The following is a 17,616-nucleotide window of genomic DNA, read 5'->3' on the forward strand; positions in this document are numbered from 1 at the left end:
AAAAAAAAAAAAAAAAATGACCCCAAACTATATTTCCTTATGGTAAACAATTGCCTTATGGGAAGAATAGTTTGGGCACCTAATGCTCCCATTTTCTCTTCTCAGATGGATAACATCTGCCGTAAGTCACTCGGTCATAGGATGTTTTATGATGCTACATTTTGGGGAGATGGAGAGGATGAGGGATGAACTACAAAGCAGCACACACCACAATAGGGAAAGACAGCTCAATGTTTTGTTGAATCTCTTTGAAATATATTTTGGGCAGATTAAATAATGAAACATTTTATTTCAGTTAAACTGACCAGCAAGTAAATATTACTTTTAGGTTTATCTGATGAAAAGTTTTAGAAGAACTGAAATATTCCAAGGGGGATTTCATTTTTGCAGAAACTGCATTTTTTTTGTTGGAAAAACTAATTGTGAAAGAAAATGATTAGCCACTTCTGTTTGTCAGAAACTACTACCAGCCCTAGAGCCTGCAAACATTACATCTATGAACAACACTTTATCCATCGCATCTAGAGGTGATCTAGGTATCAACTTGCAATAAAGGAAATTCAGGTTGAAGAGTAAGAGAAACTTCCTTATTATGGGGGTGGTCAAGCATTGGAACCAGCTACCTAGAGAAACTGTAGAATCTCCATCCCTGGATATTTTCAAGAGGAGGGTGGACAGACACTTGACTGGGGTAATTTAGTCAGGGAATATCTTGCTTGGAGTAGGGGGCGGGACTAGATGACCTTGTGAGGCCCTTTACAGCCTCACTTTCCTATAATCCTAGGAACCCCGTTAATGTTCACCTGAAATTGGTATTTAAGAAAACTGCATTCTTCTACTACTCCTCCTGACCAATAGAGGGAAGCTCATGCAGGCTGGACACAAAAGTTTCCCCGGACACAGATCTAAATGGTGAAACTCACTTCCAGGAGAGATCATAATGATGACGCACTTTTCTGCTTTCAGAATTAAATGCAAAGTTAAATTCAGCCAATTTAGTTCTCCTATATAACTGCATATGTATCACCCTTCACGCATGTGTGTGCTCACACACACCTAAATAAAATAAAACTGTAAACTAATAGAGTTGCTTCTCCTATATACTGGTAAGAAAAGGAAAGAATATTGATTTTGTCTTTAAATACTTGTGAGGCATTCATATTATGTGGTACTAGGCGAGCCATACAAATAGCTACTCTTGTTTATGCATAATATACACATCAAGCACAATGGCAGGGTTAAGTTCTAATATATGCTGTTCTATTTATAATGCCTGCTCTTTCTTATATTGCACAACATAATACTTCTTTAGAACGCTATCCTTAAAGTGATACCCTTGTAATACCAAGTTTCACAAACAGCAAAACAAAAATGTGCAGACAAAGAGTCCTATTCTGCTTCCACTCAGGTATATCAAATATTTGGGATAAGGTATGCCAATGGAAATGTTGGTATACAATTTACATTTAAAAATGTGTCCTATTCATTGTTTTTCTCCAACCAAACAAGAATAAAGCGCCAGAGGAACTGCCATGTTGGATCCAGCCAATGGCCCATCTAGCCCAGCATCCTTTCTCCAGCAGGGATGAGCTCTTTCAGGCCATGTCTAAACCACTTCTCCCTCAACCCTAGAACACCTACCAAAAATGATCCCAGCTTGTGCCCTCCTACTCCATGCCCACTAAAACTCAGCAATTAGGCAGAATTGATGTCTTAGAGGCATCCTAAGACTGCATTTCCACATAGGCGTCAACTCTGTGGGTACTCTAGGGCTCAAACATCCACGAGCCACAGTCATTTTGGTTTTATGCAATACATGTAAGATCTCTGATATGTTAAAAACTTGGCCCTGAAACTGAACTTTTACAAACTGGTGCCAGTAGGTGGCAGAAACATGTTACCTGGTTGCACAGGGAAGTGGAATTAGACCAGTGCACTGTGATTCAAGGTGAGATACTGGACGTGAGTAGGGCCAGAAGTGGAGCAAGATGGGCAGGTGAGACTGAATAATGTAGATGTCTTTCATGTTCATCAAGACCATACCAGAGAACTAGATGTAAATAAGATTGCTCACAGTGTCATCCAGAAAGCTACAGTGAGATATATTGTCTTTAAACTGGGACATCAGCTTGTGGGTGAGTGCAATTATTGTAATTTAATCCATTATAATATAAATTACACTGCAGTTTATAACTATTTCTAATTAATTATTGAATTGTTAAGATACCAATGAAAGATAAAACAGAATCTGACAGAAGTTTATAAATACATTGAAAATACCAATCGACCCCCTGCTTCCTTTCCCACAAAAAAAAAAAGAAGCAAAGTCCGTGCCTATGCATCTCTGTAGTACTCTCTGTTCCTACCAAGACAGAAAACCTTAGATGGTGCTGGAGTTTGTGCTCATGACTCCTCTTAGCCATCGACTTTGTGCAATGGCTAGGCTTTGATGCACTTGCAGTGGGTGTTGGTGGGGTTGGTGGGGAAGCGGTGTTACTCTGTGGTGGTTCCTGGTTTGGCAAGGAGCTGGTTTAAAGAGAGTGCTAGAGGGTGATTGAAGAACTCCAGGAGAAAGCACTGATAGAATTACACGCCATGAGGAAAGTTTCTATCTTCCATTAGTATATGAAAGTCTTAAGCCCTGAAGTCTGATCGTATTTTCTGAAAAAATATCTGTTTTCTTTTTAGTCATGCTGTGTTCTTGCCACATTGCTTCCCCTCTTACATAGAAACATATGTGCTTACTACAGTCATGTTACTCTACTCTTTAAGGGTTACTAAACAAATCTAAGGATTTTTTATTTTTGAACTAAACTGTTTTTAAAAAATGGCTTTTTTTTTTAAACAACAAAAGGATTTGGTACAGAAGTTTCCTTAAACCTGCCCTTTTATCACCTTTGGAGCTCAATGTACTTCCTTTGTGTTCTTCAATAGTCACAGTCACAAATTATTATACAACATGTGTTAATCTTACAGCTTTTTTTCCCCCAGTGCATGACAAAATACAATCCTTGAAAAGACATTCTCTACCAACATAGGTGACACCTTGTGATTACAGAGCATTAGAGACTAGCTTTATAGATAACTGAGGGGTGAAGCAGGAGCTCCAAAACCTTGTTTAGAAAAAAAAAAGTTGCTTTGATTTTGGAGATGAGGATTTTCTAAGGAAAAACGCATATATTTTTTCTTATTCTAAGTGAATAAGTTTGAGGAAAAGGTAAATTTTGTCTAAAGTATCACATTTCAAACAGTGTGCAATAAGGCTAGATCAGAGTTCTGAGCCCAGCCAGTCCCAATCAGGGCAGTTTAGCTCTTGAGACTACAAGGGAACAGGTACCACCTACAGCAAGCCTCCTTAGGCCCCTGAGACAGAATCCAAAGGCCAAAGTGAGTTAAGGCATTTGGTGCATCCATGACTGCATTTGTATCAGGGAATTGAACCTGGGTCTCCTATATGGAAGGCAAGAATTCTACCACTGAGGCACAGGGATACATTTTAGTACTACCAAAAATAGAATAGCAAGCACTCCAGACCCAAAGAACAATTATAAACCCAACTGTAATACACACACATGCTACTGCATAGATGAGACCCAGCTGCTTAGATGCATAATCTGAAGTTTTCATGCTTTGTATTTTGGTGTACAAGACAAGATGCAAGAGGAACTGTGTATCTTAAAGCAATCTACCTATGGGCAGATAAGGATGGGAAGTCTTCTCCTTGATTTTTGTTGTTGTATTTAATAAAATTCAATATAGTGTAAAAAATGGCATGAAATATGGCATGAAAAATGATGGCCAACAGCTCCAGAGAATGAGATCAACTATTCACTGAACAATTACCATCTAGACAGACGCAATGAAATCTCCATAACCATATTTGTGCCTAGGTTTTGGAGGAAACACCTGCAACAAGTCAACTTCTTTGAGACTCCTTTGTCTCTTGTTCAGGCTGCCTCCAGACTATTATTTGTAATCAGCCACACTGATGATATTTTAACCATCTCTCTGCTAGAAACTGAACTAAGAATCCCCACCCCACCAGGTGGACTGAAAACCCATGACCTAATGGTCAAAAGTCCTTTAATATTGAAGTTTCATAAAATTCTACTGGAATTGCTGATAATAAGAATACTTAATCTGTGAAAAATCTGCACCACTGTATCCATTTTGGCAAGCTATCCACATCCCTACCTTTTTAAAAAAAAAAATAAAATGTGTTCTGAGTTTCAGTTTCAAAAGGAGAAATCTATGCCTTTTTTCAGCAACAAAGCAAAACAGGCCTCTGTGGCTGCTGCTTCTCGATGTAGGTTTCCTCCTAGAAATATGAGAGATAGAAAATAAACCACCTGGTTTTCCATTCAAAAGAAATATGTAGAACATTCAGTTTTTTAGGAGTTTTATCAATGGGCAAAAATGCCACCACAGAAGAACAGTATCTGGCACGCAATCTTTTTTTTTTTAATTTTTTCAAAAAAGCCAGTGCTATGTTCTGATCCATCCTACACCTAAAACCCAATAGAAGTGTCTTTTAGATGTGGTGAAGAATTATTAGCATAATACAAGTGCACTGCACTCTGTTTTGTCTACTTATTCATTCCCAAGGGCAGCTCAATTATCATCAAGGCCATCTGTCTCCTTATGTTCCTTCAATATCACTATGTTTTTCTGGGTTGCTCTTGCTGTTGATTTTTAGGGTTGAAAACTGCAGTACCAGTTGCTTTTCAACGGTACCTCAGTGCCTTTGCAGTATAGTTGTTTTTTGTTTGTTTGGTTTTTTTTACTTTTCTGGTAGTTTGGCAAGTATTACTGTTTTTCATCAAAACTCATGTGTTTGTTCAAAACACTTGTTTAATCTATGGAGTCTATAAAGAAACCTAAGATCCCTTTTTAAAATATATAGATATTGTCTCTTTTTAATAGTGTGTTAAGATCGTCAACATATTTTAAGATGTTCCAGTGAGCGGCTTCATCATTTAGTCCAAGAACCCTTTACAAGTATATGTCACCAGTCCAGTTATTTACCTTCTTGTAGGACTAGATGGAATGAATGAATGTATACTTCTTAATATTCCAATGGTAACATTTGGTTTGACTTTTTAACCACATTATCTTTATTTCTTGTAAAAGAAGAGAAGAGAAGGTGACAATGAAAGGAACCTTTTCCCCCTTTCCATTTATTCCAAAGGATGTGAGATACAGGTGTCAGTGTAGAAGTCCTTAAAGTGGAGACGGATGTAAACCGGCAATGAAAACAGAATTTTTAATTCATTCTTAAAAGTAATATAACATACAAACAGAATGCAAATAAAGTCAAAGGCTTTTCCAAGCCTGATGGCTCACTGGGCTAGCAGGGTTAACGCGCACTGGTTTCTGTGTCCAACAAAACAAGGAAGTGATGTGGCTATAATCACATCTAACTCCCCAGATCAAATGGCCAGACATTCATTACAGTTGGGCCAACTGGGGATGGTCTTTGGCATAAGCCCAGAGAAGGGCTATAGTGAAACACCTTCACTGCTTTGCCACTATGCCCCTTAATTAAAATCCAATAACATGACAAGATACAGCTTACATAGGGTTAGTTATTGCAGCAGAACAGATATAACCTACAGGACAAGATGACTCCATTGGAATCAGCCTTTAAAGAACCTGGGATCGCTAGTGGGAAAAGTGGAACCAGTCCATACATGTAAACACAAAAATGTGTAAAAATATATATCATTTCTAAATATTTGTTAAAGTTAAGTTTTTATTTTGGGTGTTGTAAGCAGAGTGTTCCAATAAATGAGGGTGAATGAAAAGCTAAACCACAATGTTTTCTCCTATAATTCATAGCAGTTCATATTATAAGGATTGTAAAGTCTAGTAGGATTGTTTATGCCCCCCAAATACTGAACTTTAAGAGCATGGCACCATGTAAGGAACTCTCTCATTACCTGTAGCAGATAAAAGACAGCTTTTATAAGCTTTTGCTTCTAATTTTTATTTTATGATTCTGAAATTGTTTAACTTATTCTTTCACATTGGAGCCTCCATATTTCCTGCAGCCTTTGCCCCCTTCTGTACCTCACTACAACCCAGCCAAACATCCTGTTGAATACATTAAATAACCTCACATTCACAACTTGGGAAATGCATTCCCAGCCCCAGCCGACAATATGCCATCAATATATTATCTGTAAAACTATTCGGTCAAAGGATACTTAATATTTTTATCATGTGATAATTGGCAACTATGTTAATAACTGGAGTAAAAATATATATTAACAGTCAAAGAACAACCTCTAGCTTTATTTTCTACCTCTCCGTCCCCATTATCCACACTAAGAGTTTCCATTTCCTGGATTTCATCACATGGTACACCCATTACACTGGTGATGAATTCCTGTAAATCTCAGGTTTTTATCGTTAGTATTTTCAAGTATTTCTGCTTCCAAGAAAACCTAATTTATAATGTGGGGGAGGTCACGTATTTTTGGCACATGCAGTTGTGCAGATGTTATTCCTTAAGGAAGACTATCTTGATTGCCTCTGTGAATAATGGCTATGAGCTGGCAAAGAGCCAAGAGTTCTCTTATAGCAGAATGTATAAAACCACTCTCCTACTGAAAGAAGGCCCCCAGTAGGATAATATATTATTACGCATGATTCAAATTACAGGATCTGCAGCAGGGGAGCTAGTGGCTGAATCAGGACAGGCGCACGCAGAATACTGATGATGGGATGATGGAATGCATCATGCATTGAAAGAGCCATGGTTTAGTGTTTAAATCCCCCGTATTCTTTTCAAAGTGACAACATGAATCAATAGACAACTGAAGCCTCATAAACAAATTTTGCATTATTGTGATTTCTTAAAGAAAAAAAGGAAATAATACCCCCACATATTCTAATACAAACTGTATTCGACTATTTTGCTTGTTTTAAATAAAAACTTTGCTTCCCTGGAGACTCTTGACCTCTTGAAGCCCACTAGCAACAGATACAGCTTTAATCTAATAAGACAATATTGAATTTGTCTCATATCTGATCCTGTTTCAGCTATTAGGATACTGTAGAACAAAAACTTGCTTCATTAGATTACGCGGTCTGAAATCTCTACATTCCACAGATTTTTGGGCTGTTTTTAAATCACTTGCACAACAAATTACTTTACCCACAAAGAACTAAATCCAAATGTTCAACACAGCGCTGTCTTCCCAAATGTTTTCCATTTGTAAGTGCATGTAGCTCAAGAAAATGTGCACGTTTAAAAGGAAAAAAAAAACACATTACCAACTATTTGTTAATATAAAAAAAAGTTAGAGATTGTTGTCTCAGGCTACAATCTTATATTTTCTGCATAAATATACAAGTACTAAATATACAAAAGAAAACAGCTACACAAAAACTCGATATTTCGCCTTGCTGCAATATACCCTGAAGCAGTATGCAAGCTTTCCTTTAACTTCCTTTCATACAGGCTCTTGTATTCAGTTATTCTGGTTAATGGATGCAAATCAGGTGCATTGTGCTGAGGTAGGAGGAAGGGGGTGAAATTTGTTCAGAAATGACCTCAGTTCTATTCATTAATAAAATGACATCTTGGCTGAAAGTGGTGAAGAATGAAATATAACAGTGCTGAATTTCACTCAGTTGAGACAGATGCTTGTAAGAGCCTTTAGAGAAAGCCTAATATGTAAAATGGCCACAGTGAAATGAACTCTGAAGCATTAAAATAAGTATTTTGATGGTGGTTGCAGCTAAAGATGAAAACTCCGTGCTGCAGTACCTTCTTTACTTCGCAAGATTATTAAAGGTGATGTCAGATTACAGTGGAAGAAGCAATGCCACACTAGGTAAGGAATACAAGACGACAAATACACATAAAAGAAAATTAGATGCTCAATATTAACAACGAAAAATTATTCAACAGCTTTATGGGCCAAAAAAATGGAACAGTGCCCATGGTTACCTGCAGAGACAGCACACAGATTAAAAACAAAAAAAACAAAAAAAAAACAGGGAAAATGTAGCCACCGTTTTGCATAGCGATTCAAATTATGCTGGCAGAATAATTAATGGAGGGACCTAATCTCTGGGAAAAAAAAAAAGGATACGTTAAACAAAGTTCATTACTGCATGATGTAAATGAGTTTCTCACCAGTGATGTCACTGATTGGCTGAGATGTGGAGCTGGTTTCGAACAGTGCAGCATGGCCGGATTGGCTGCTAGCTCTTCTGGTTACTGCCTGCTTGGGCAGCGGTCGAACCAGACACTTTCTGTCTCTCTTGTTGTCGTTTGAAGCAAATCTTGTTCAGCCCAGCTGTGTCTCCATAGTAGTGGCACCCTAAGAGAGTCTCCCTCCTGCTTCCCACAGCTCATCTGTAAGGCGGTCGCTGCTGTGAAATACCAGCCTTTGGCACGGAGCCCAGACTGCGTTGTTAGATCCGTCTATAATACAGAAAAGAAATTGTTTTTAAAAGCAGTTCTTTCACCGAATTACATACTAAGAAGGATTAATAAGCACTAAATTGCAACTGATTTGTGTACTTTTAAATTATGGACAGAGCACACTTCCCAAAATAAAACATTATCTGACCCGCAGTAATAGAACATCACTGGTTAAAAATATATTTAAACCCCCCACCCAAACCCGAAACAAAACAACAACTCGCCTTTGTTTACCTTGATTACAAAAAAAAAAAACAATTAAAAATATCTTCATTTAAAACCATGACTGATTGCCCGGTGCAACCCAAGAATATTTTAAACTAATCGCCGGGTTTCTATTTACATCCGAGTCATTATTTTCTGGTTAAGGCAAGGGATCTTAATTAGCATTCTTTTTAACTATGCAAACTGAGACAGGGCATGAAACAAAAATGCTGGAGAGAGAGAGAGAGAGAGAGAGAGAGAGAGAAAATGGGAGAGACAGACCAAGAGAAAAAAAAATCTGGGCAGCTTTTACAGTTCAGCTGTCTGACCCCCTGCAAAAAGAATGCAGTCATATCAACTTTGCCAGACAATGGAGTACCTACAGGCTTTCCCCTAGACAAGTCCTTTATAACCAGTCAGTATTATGTGCTGCAGACAGTGGCCAATCGGTAAGCTGCTTTCTACAGCAGTGACACAATAGGTGCACTGGCCACACTGTCCTCCTAGCCTCTGACAGCAGTTCAGGTTCATTTATTGTGTACTGGAACACGCATATGTCTTTAATGTTTCCACTGTAAAAATTATCAACTGAGGCTTCCTTTGTTTTACTATAATTACATCATCCCTAATTACTGCATATGAGCCGCAGTGCCACTTTTCACAGAGCAGCGCACAGGCATATACGTCATATAAATATGCATGAGCACGCCTGCTTATTTAAATAATAAAATGCATCAATTGTTTTTTTTCCTCCCCCACCCATTCCTGATAAACAAAATGAGTTAAAAATGCATAGGAAATAAGATCACGCTTTTCCCCATTTTATTTTCTTCATTCAAGCTTTTATTTTTTTTATTTTAATCATACAAAAAGAAATGACAAAAATATAGAAATGCAAATGAGTCTCAGTTAGTGAGAGAAAGGATATTATAGACCTAAGGCATTTTTTTCTCCTTGTCACTAAACATCAGGGTAAGAGCCTGTAAGTGAATCTGTATGCACTCCATCATAGCCACACATCAGATGCCCGGCTCTTATTAAAAGCATGATGATCACCCAGCATGTGCATACATCTTGCTTGTGTATTTGGGTATTCTATAATTACAGCATCTCTTGTAACAGTACCTGAATCCGCTCACATATTCAAAAGATTAAATCATCACTTTTCACGTATTAGACAGACATAATTGGGCTCGTTCTATGGTGGGAATCGCCATGCTAATTTTTGTGATTTTTATGCATAGGATTTACATATTCATGAAGAGAATAGCTGTTATGACCGCCGACAGAGCAACATGAAAAGAAAAGACACCCTTCTCCAGCATACAGAGTATACAAAAAATCTAGGGGGAAAAGACGCAGCATATGGCGACAAGGAGAAGTTGTTTGGTTTTTCAGGGTTATTTTATTCCCTATTTATAAAATTCTGAGTAGACGGCTTACAAAATATGTAAGTATATTGAACTGGAAAGTAAAGTAAACCTGCATTATTAACAATCATTCACTGGTAGTTGGAAGAAAATTATTTTTACAATTGGTGCCCATGTTCTGCAAGTTTTGTCTTTGCAGTTTTAAATCATTTTAAGTTTACAGATGCTGAGAATGTATTCATCCAGTGATGCAGAACATATTAATGAATTTAAAAAAAAGCTATGCTTCCATTTTATATTTTAATCATTATTTCAAATTTTCACATCTGAACTGTATTCTGGCAACTGTACCTTGCCTGAGCAAGGTGGGGTTCTAGGATACCTTAAGTCTTCTCCATCCTATTATGACTGCATGCTTTCCAAATGTGAAAATACTAGCTCAATGTATTTTTCAGTATCTATTGTCTTTTAAAGAAAAAAATTCACCAAAAGAAAGAAAAATCATTCCCAGAGCATGACACATATAGTATGCACTGATTTTTTTAGTAGCCTCAACAAAACAGGCATTTTTAAAATAACTATGCAGTCAGTATAATATTACTGCATCTATGCATTCAGTATAAACAGTGAAAGTATAATTTCTTTTCTGTTTACTTGTATGGTAGCTGCCATTCAAAATGTCCCAATTTTGACTATGATAGCTAAATAACATTACCTAAGTATTTACTCTGCTCCCTATAATTCTGTGTATTTGGTCCAGATAATACTGCAGATAACAAGGTGACATTATTTCATTTTCCAAGTAAATTGAAAAGTTTTTAGGGTAACCACTGGACGTGCTGGAGAGGCCTTGATGTAAAATAATCATTTTAACACAAAGGCTATAGAAAATATAATACTACAAAAGAATGAAAAAGTGCAGTGGTCTATTTTAATATTTATACAATAAATATATCCTGCATATACAGTCCTTCTTCCCCATGTTACTTAACTAGTATTAGCTGAGTAAATAAAAATGACTCTTTTCAATGCAGCATAAAAATAAACTCTTTGAATCAATTAAAAATGCTTCGTTCACTTTTACACATCATCACTGAGACAATATTAGCTACCTAAAATTATAATAAAGATCATGAGAAACTGGTACTGTTTCTGTGAAACAGAAAACAGATGCAAGAACTAAAACCAAACAGATTTCCTTCAGAATATTAATAAATATTTTTTTCATTAACTATGCACATTTCCCCAGTCAGACCACTTTTACTGACTCTAACCAAGCAATAATCTTCCGAATACCTTTGTTTATACTTGTGTCTATCCAGGATTCAAACTCCAGTGTCTCCAGATCTGTAAGCAAATTATTAATTTTTCCACTCAGTTTAGGATGATGTCTAGGTTATGACATCATGCAGTACAAAAATAAGCTGAATCACTACAAGGGACTCCTGTGAATAGCAGAAAAGTGATGCACTTCCATTTTTAAAATATGGACCTTACATAATCCCAGAGTGGTCTTCATTTTAGGACCAGGAAAAAAAACGTCCAGGATATTAGCACAAATTTAAAGGGGTGTTTAACGAGGATTATATCTAAAATACTTAAGCATTTACAGGGCAAACAAAAATCAAGGCAGTGCTTTGGTTTCATTACAAATAAAACTCCCAAAAATAAATTTTACAATATTAAAAGTGAGTTAAGAATCAAAATGTATGTTTCCCCAGCTTAGCAGTAAGAAGCTTGCCAAATTCTGCTTTCAGAGTGCCACCAACTGAAAACATGCTGAATGTCTATAAAAGTCAGCAATTCCCAAAACTAAACTGTTTTTCATTTTCTCTTCAGTTAGCTAATCCTAACAGAGTACTGTAAAAGGTTATTAATAAATTTCTCAAATCAGAACTAGAAAAAGAAATTTTTAGATGAAGAGAGAAACCAAACAAAAATAAACGTGTGCATCAAATGTGTGGAGTAGATGTGCAGTAAAAATGCCAATAAATAAATAAAATTGTATAAAATAAAAATGCATTGACCAGCATGTCATTTCCTTGTTTACTACCCTTTTACTGTCTGTGATGTACAGATCACATTCCCCACTGTACCTTTAGCTTGTGTCCCCCACTTGCCTGTTAAATCCATTGGCTTGCTTTTGTGATATACTTTGATTATGGCTATTTGGATCAGAGGAATTATTTTTGTTACGTGCATACACAACAGGCCCCAAATCCAGGTCACTGATTCTCAACCGAGGTTCTGTGGCAACCTGACTGCTGCAAGATCCCTTTAAAGGCACCAGGCAATATTAGCATTGATAGGCATGCAAATACCTACACTAGATTCACAAGATAAACCCAGGGATTTCAGATTGGACCCCATAGTGTCAAAAGCATTCTGCTCTGCTGTGGTCTTTCATTTCTCTTTGCAACAGAAGAATTGCTCTAGTATTTTTCTATAGTCAAAAAAGGAGTAAAAATAATTTTGGAAATGGGGAGGCTGCTAAAATCAGAGAAGGAATGATGAGGTGCCTTGCATATAAAAGGGCTGAGAGCCACTGTTTTTGGAGCTCCCACAAGCAAATAAATAACTAACCATAAAATAGCAATGGAAGGGAACTACTCAAGTCATGCAGTCCATTTCTCTGCCACAACCATTCCTGACAGATCTTGTGCTAACCTCCTCTTTAAAACCTCCAACGATGAATAGCGCAACATTGTGATAAGTACTGTAAAAAGAACTAATATTATTATTTGTTTCCTTACATGTTCACAATAAAATTATTTCTATTTAATCATATTCACTATAAATAATAGCTTTACTATGTCCCTATTCTGAAGGCCATAATTAAAATGTTCAGATCTGGCTTCTTCAAGTCAAACACTTGTATCCACCTTTCTGTCCCAATCTTTCAATAAGTGTTGTGTTGGAGGACCTCATCTGACATCTGCTACATGAGTTATTAAATGACTTAAGGATGTAGTGAAGTAAGTGGTCTGCTTTTCAGAGGTGAAAACAATGTGCACCTGCTGTGGTGAGTGGGAGTCCTAATGTGCCCAGTCCTTTTCAACTATACTCAAGAACATACCTAATTTTGTGTAGCATTAATACAGATCACTCTCCCCGCCACCCTTGCTCTCTCTCTCTCTCTCACTCACACACACACACACACACAGAGCCCAATTATTTAAGTTAATTAGTTTTAATAAAATGAATAAAGTTTTTGCTAACAATCTTTTTCATTTTAAGATACATTTATCCTTATTTATCTTTATTTATATTTATATTACCAAATATTTTACAACCAGTTCTTAAACCATTTGTTTGTTCTTCCCAAAGGGGTCCATTTTGCCCCATTTTACTTAATATTCTTGTTTCTCACTCAGTCATCCAGAGTTCATCTTTTCCTTCACTCCCCATTCTTAGAACTCTTCAGATGGCTAATGGTATTATATGAACATCACATGCTCTCACAAATATCATAATTAAACTTAGGCTTGATTTACAATGACTGTTATTAAAAGGTCAGTGCTTTACCTACAGTGATCAGAGTTGGAGAGATCACAGATTGCATGCAGGGATGCATGCAGCAGAGCTCGCCCAGGCAGTACAGTGCAGGTGCAGGAGCAGTTCAGTCCCCACATCCAGCCAGAGCGGCCCCCATGGTGCTCCACATGGGGCCAAGCCCCAGCCACTCCTGCCTGGGGCAGCCTGCACTGTGCTCCCAGTAGCACCCTCCCCACACCCACTGACAGCACCACCCTGGCCCTGGCCCCATGCACAGCTTCCTGACAGGACTGCTCCTGCCTCCTGCTGCAGCTGCCCAGGTACTGCTCAGCTCCCCCCATGTCTAGTGGTTCCTCCTCTTCCTGCCCCTGTTGTGCCACTCCAGGTAGCGGGGAAGCTGCAATCAGGTGGTTCCTGCCTTAGCATGTGTGGCTGCAGCTCCCAGCCACCTTTCACCAACTCCACCTGCCTGACACAATGAGCAGCCACCTGCAGGCAGTTGAGTGGGTAGAAGGCAAACCCCACCAGGAAGCTATGCATGTTGGCTGGGGCGGTGCCATTGGTCGATATGGGATAAGTGCAAGCAGGGGTCAGACCCATTTGGAGTACCACAAGCACAGCCATGAGCCAGATACAATCAATTGGCAGGCTGAATCCAGCCAATGAGCTGTATTTTGCCCACCTTTGCTTCAGGCCAAAGCATATTTGGATGTGAGGGTGAAAAGCTCACTGGCCAAGTTTGCAGATGACACCAACTTATGGGAAAGCGTGGTCACGCTTGAAGATAGGCTACAGTTACAGGCAGATCTACACAGGCTGGCAAGTTGGGTGGATCAGAACCTGATAAAGTTCAACATTGAGAAATGTAAAGTGCTCCACCTCAGGACAAGCAACCCCCAATGAACTTACAGGCTTGGTGGCACCAGACTATCACCACAAATGAAAGTGACCTGGGAATAATAACAGACCACAGTATAAATATTAGCCGGCAGTGCAATGTTGTAGCCAGCAGGGCAAATAATACTCTGGCATGCTTCAATTGATGCATCTCCAGCAAAGCCAAGGAGGTGATTTTTCCACTCAGTACTGGTGAGACTGCAGCTGGAGTACTGCATCCAGTTCTGGGCACCACACTTTAACAAGGACATTGACAAATTTGACAGAGCCCAAAGAAGAGCCACCTGTATGATCAGAGTCTTAAAAGGCAAGCCATACGAGGAAAGGCTGAGGGGTTTGGGACTCTTCAGCCTGAAGAAAAGAAGGCTGAGAGGGGACCTGGTAGCAGCTTATCACTACACTAAGGGCTCAGTGAGTAACTGTTCACCAGGGCACCCGAGGGGAAAACCAGGAGTAATGGCCACAAACTCCTGGAAGGTCAATTCAGGCTCAACATTAGGAAAAACTTCTTCACAGTCAAGGTGTCCAGACTGTGGAATAAACTCCCTGCAGAGGTGGTGCAATCGCCTACCCTGGAAATCTTCAAGAGGAGACTGGACAGTCACCTTGCTAGGGTCACCTGACCCCAGTTATCTTTCCTGCTTGATCTTCTGAGGTCCCTTCTGGCCTTACAATCTATGATTCTATGAATATGTGGCAGGATGGCCAGTGGGCTCACCGGCAACCCAGAGTATTGGCTTGAGCCTGAATGACTCGAAGCCCATTGGTGGAGGCATTCTTCCTTCCCCACCAATCAGGGGAAGGCAGGAGGAAGGCTGTCCTGCCCTAACCCAGGGGCAAGGGGAAAAAAAGGACCTGGGGGAGATATTTGAGGATTAGGACTGAGAGATCAGATTACCTGTTGGTACACACTTTTCAAAAGACAGTCACTCCCCCTCTCTGATCTCTCAGTTCTAATCCTCAAAGGGAATTTACGAAACACCTTTCATAGATGAGCCTACCAACTTCAGTTCATCAATCTACTGGATACAAAAAATCATGAACTAAATATAGACATTGGATTTATGGCACATTACATCTTGCCTGCCATGTGATAACCCAGGTAACCTGCCGGCAGATAACCAGCTACATTCTTTCACACATTTCCCTCCTTTCCCCACCACTGCCCTCCTATCTCTACCCAGTGTCTCCCAAACTACCTCTTATTTGCATTTTCACAGACAAGCATGTTGAAAATTAGCTTCTTTTCTACCTTGGAGAACACATAACACCAGCAGAGTCTCCCTAAAGATGGATGTTTGTGGCCAAAAGCTTGCAGAGAATGTTTTTTACAACTATTTAGTTAGTCTAATAAAAGCAAATCAAGAGGCATCAACATTGAATGACTCCTCTGTAGTGCAGCAACATTGAATGACTCTCCTCTCTCTCTATATATATAATCTATATAAATATCTATATAGATATATAGATCTAGATATCAATATATCTATATATAGATATATATAGATGGATAGAGAGAGAGAATATATATATATTTTTTTTACCCCCAATCCTCTTGTTGCCCAGGGCCCCAAAACATCTTAATCTGCCTCTGGTTTCTGGCAATCCCCTAGTCTGAAAATCATGGCTGGGACAACAGCAGCTTCTGTTTTAGGCCTCCTGAACAGGCCAACTGTTTTAAAAAAGTATGACTTCCATCAAGGAGGGGGACAAGCTATAACCATAGTCAACACATGGAGCCAGTTATAAGAAAAGGGAAGGGGAACACTGCATAAGGGCTCTAAACAGAAGCAGGACTCTTTATTGTTTTCTGTAGATCTATACCTATTTTGTGCTTTTCTAAGATTTTTTTTTTGTTAAGAAATTTTGTTAAGAAAGATTTTTAGTTATGAAATTCTTTTGCTAAATCCATATAATTTTTTTACTGTTGGGGTCCTGAGAAGCGGTGTGGTACTAGATATCTAGGTGTCCAAACTGAAGGGTCCTGCCGCTCAACAAGGATGTCACAAGTGGAGCATGTCTGATGAAACCAGTGCCAGGAACAGTCATAGTCACTGCACATCCCCATGCAGCTTGGTCCACCTGTAGCAAACAGGTATGCCTTCAAAGGAGAACTAGTCTAAACAGTGACAATGACACTTTAGAAGTAATTCTGAATCTAGAAAAAGATATTTTTACCCTGATGGCACCCTTTGGTGCTTTATAGAACAGAACACCTGAGGACTGAAGCATAGAGGCAGATAGAAAATAAAATAAAATAAAATAAAATAAAATAAAAAATATGTCATTCTATTCCTTCTTTGACAAAGAATAATCAGTGTCCACTTGCCTGAAAATATTATAATGAGAAATCTGCAGAGAAGAATCGTATTTCATATAGGTAATGTCTTATCAACAAATGTGTATATATTTTTACAGGCTTCCCTCACTGAAGTATCTGAGCATTACACCAAAATTAATAAATTTATCCTTGCAACATATCTGAGAAGAATGGTTACTATCCTAAACTGGGGATAATGACTCAAATCACAAGATAGACTTGACTAAAATATCACAACTGGAAATTAAATACAAATATCCAAGATGGTCTGTTGCCTTGGCCACAAAACTGTTCTTCCCTTGTGTGACCAATTTTATCCAACAGATTTATCCACCTGATTTAAGTACAGTGTATATACAGGATAAATGCTACTTACCATGTAATAAATATATACAAAGTATTCCAGGTCAGAGCAGTTAAAATGCTTCACAAGCTTTCTTTATAAAAAAGGTATCATTCACATGCCATGGACTGGAAAATGTATGTGAAGATGAACAAGTCATCTAAGGCTACTGGAGTTACCTGTATTCAAATTTATCTCTGATCCCCACACCTCATCCATTAGTTGATGAGCATTGCCTCTGTAGTAACAACATGTCACATTATTTTTCTAATTACTCTTCCTACTCCTTCGAATTTTTTTTTAAGTCAACAAAAGTCAGCATTTTGTTTTTTCTGTACCCTCAGTAACAGTACTCTTTTCTCCATTTTAAAAATTAGACAACAAACTAAGACGTCTAATTGCAAAATAATAGAGGCAACAGCAATGCCCTTTGTTTCTCTTGCTCTCTTCTTGTAGCTTGCTACAGGTTTTAGAGGATTTGTTGTTTGCATTAAAGATTGTGGTAAAATGTCATGGCAGTGAGCAGGAGGGGGCTTCATGGCTCATGATG

This window comes from Gavialis gangeticus, unplaced genomic scaffold, assembly GCF_001723915.1.
Source record: "Gavialis gangeticus isolate Ggan-Ray unplaced genomic scaffold, GavGan_comp1, whole genome shotgun sequence".
NCBI lineage: Eukaryota > Metazoa > Chordata > Crocodylia > Gavialidae > Gavialis > Gavialis gangeticus.